Source organism: Polistes fuscatus, unplaced genomic scaffold, assembly GCF_010416935.1.
Source record: "Polistes fuscatus isolate 324 unplaced genomic scaffold, CU_Pfus_HIC Scaffold5, whole genome shotgun sequence".
NCBI lineage: Eukaryota > Metazoa > Arthropoda > Insecta > Hymenoptera > Vespidae > Polistes > Polistes fuscatus.
This window is the reverse complement of record NW_025113129.1, coordinates 4775069-4777757: the sequence shown is the minus strand read 5'-3', so window position 1 is coordinate 4777757 and position 2689 is coordinate 4775069. Positions and strand designations below refer to the sequence as shown.

General features: G+C 22.3%; 2 pseudogenes; both read right to left on the bottom strand.

Moving 5' to 3' along the window:
* Positions 1–277: 277 nt before the first annotated feature.
* LOC122521930 lies at positions 278–1019 on the bottom strand (annotated as a pseudogene).
* Positions 1020–1097: 78 nt separating this feature from the next.
* On the bottom strand, positions 1098–2488 carry LOC122521929 (annotated as a pseudogene).
* Positions 2489–2689: the final 201 nt, after the last annotated feature.

Below are 2689 nucleotides of genomic sequence, written 5' to 3'. Positions count from 1 at the left end.
AAAAATTAAATTGAATTATTATAATGAAAAAATAATTAATGTAATAAATAAAGTATAATTCATTTTAAAGGTCTAATTTGTGGAATTTAAGTCATAAAATTGAATTTATGATTATAATTTTAATTTATAATTTTTGATTTTGACTTTTTTAAAAAAAAATTATTAAAAATAAATTAATGATTAATTAATTTTTTTAATCTAAAGTATAAGTTTTTATTTATAATTTTTAATAGACATTTAAATGTTATTTTTTAACTAACTTTATTATAATTTTAAATCATTAAGGATTAATTTTTTATAATCATTTAAAGTTTAAGAGACTTTTACTTCTATAAAGTTTCTTAATGAATTAATTTTTATTTATTCAGTTTGTAAAATTTTTAATTTAGTTGATTCAATTATAATAGGTATAAATCTATGATTTATACCACAGATTTCAGAACATTGACCAAAAAATAAACCTGGTCGTATTATAAAAATAAAACCTTGGTTTATACGTCCAGGAACAGCATCAATTTTAATTCCTAGAGCTGGAATAGTTCATGAATGAATTACATCACTTGAAGTTGTTAAAAGTCGAATTGGGGTATTGAAAGGTAAAATAATACGATTATCAACATCTAAAAGACGAAATTGAGATTATTATTTAAGTTAAATGGATTATATATGAATCGAAGTTGATATTTTTATAATCAGAGAATTCATATGATCAATATCATTGGTGACCAATAGATTTAATTGATAATATTGGTGAAAAATATTCTTCTGTTATATATAAAATTTTTAGTGATGGAATTGCAATTATGAATAAATATTATTGGTGCTAATGTTCAAATTGTTTCAATGAAATGTTCATTTATTAAGAATCGGTTAGTAATTTTATTAAAAATTAGGAATAAAAATATATATAAAATTAAAGTAGTAATTAAAATTAATATTAATATAGAATAATCATGAAAAAAAATTAGTTGAGTTATGTTTGGTGTGTTGGAATCTTGAATGTATATATTTAATCAAGTTTGAATTTATAAAAAAAGATTTTTATATAAATCTTTATATTTGATGTTTAAATCAATGCACTAATTTGCTATTTTATAAATTATAAGTTGATGGAATTTCTCTATAAGTGTGAAAAGACGGGGGATAAGAATGAAGTCATTCTATATTTGTTGCTATATAAAATTTAAATAAAATTAATCGTTGTCTTATAAAGCTTTCTATAATAATATATATTAATAAAATTATTGATAATGTTGATATGATAGAACCTAAAGTGGATATGATATTTCATGATAAATATATATCAGGATAATCTGAGTATCGTCGAGGGAATCCTGCTAAACCAAGAAAATGATGTGGAAAAAATGTTAAATTAACACCTAAAAATATTGAAAAAAATTGAATTTTTAATAATAATTTGTTTAAAGATATACCAAAAAATAAAGGGAATCAATGAATAAATCCTGCAATAATTGCAAATACAGCTCCTATAGATAAAACATAATGGAAATGTCCAATTACATAATATGTATCATGAAGAATAATATCAAGAGATGAATTTGATAAGATAATTCCTGTAAGGCCTCCTATTGTGAAAAGGAAAATGAATCATATGGATCAAATTATTGCTGGTGAAAAATTTAATTTTGAACCATAAATTGTACCTATTCAACTAAAAACTTTAATTCCTGTTGGAATAGCAATAATTATTGTTGCTGAAGTAAAATATGCACGTGTATCAATATCTAATCCAACTGTAAATATATGATGAGCTCATACAATAAACCCTAAAATTCCAATTGATACTATAGCGTAAATTATTCCTAAAGATCCAAAAATTTCTTTTTTTCCTGTTTCATTAGTAATAATTTGTGAAATAATTCCAAATCCTGGTAAAATTAAAATATAAACTTCTGGATGTCCAAAAAATCAAAATAAATGTTGAAATAAAATTGGATCTCCACCTCCTAATGGATCAAAAAAAGATGTATTAATATTTCGATCAGTCAATAGTATTGTAATTGCTCCAGCTAGAACAGGTAAAGATAATAAAAGTAAAATTGCAGTAATTAAAACTGATCATGTAAATATGGGTAAAAAATTTAATGAATGAGTTTTAATATGTATATTTAAGATTGTTACAATGAAATTAATAGCTCCTATAATTGATGAAATTCCTGCGATGTGAAGAGAGAAAATAGCAAAATCAACTGATGATGAATTGTGGCCTATATTAATGATAAAGGTGGGTATAAAGTTCATCCAGTTCCTACTCCTATATCATTAATATTTCTAATAATTAATAATAATAATGATGGTGGTAATAATCAAAATCTTATATTTTTATTCGTGGGAATGCTATATCTGGGGCACCTAATATTAAGGGAATTAATCAATTTCCAAATCCTCCAATTATAAATGGTATAACTATGAAAAAAATTATAATTAATGCGTGTGCTGTAATAATTGAATTATAATTTGATCATTATTAATAATTGATAAAGGTGTTCCTAATTCTAAACGAATAATTAATCTTAATGATCTTCCAATTATTCCAGCTCATAAACCAAAAATAAAATATAAAGTTCCAATATCTTTATGATTTGTAGAGTAAAATCATTTTGACATAATATAATTTTTGATTTTAATAGTTTATATAATGTCGGGTTATCCAATTAAATTGAAATAC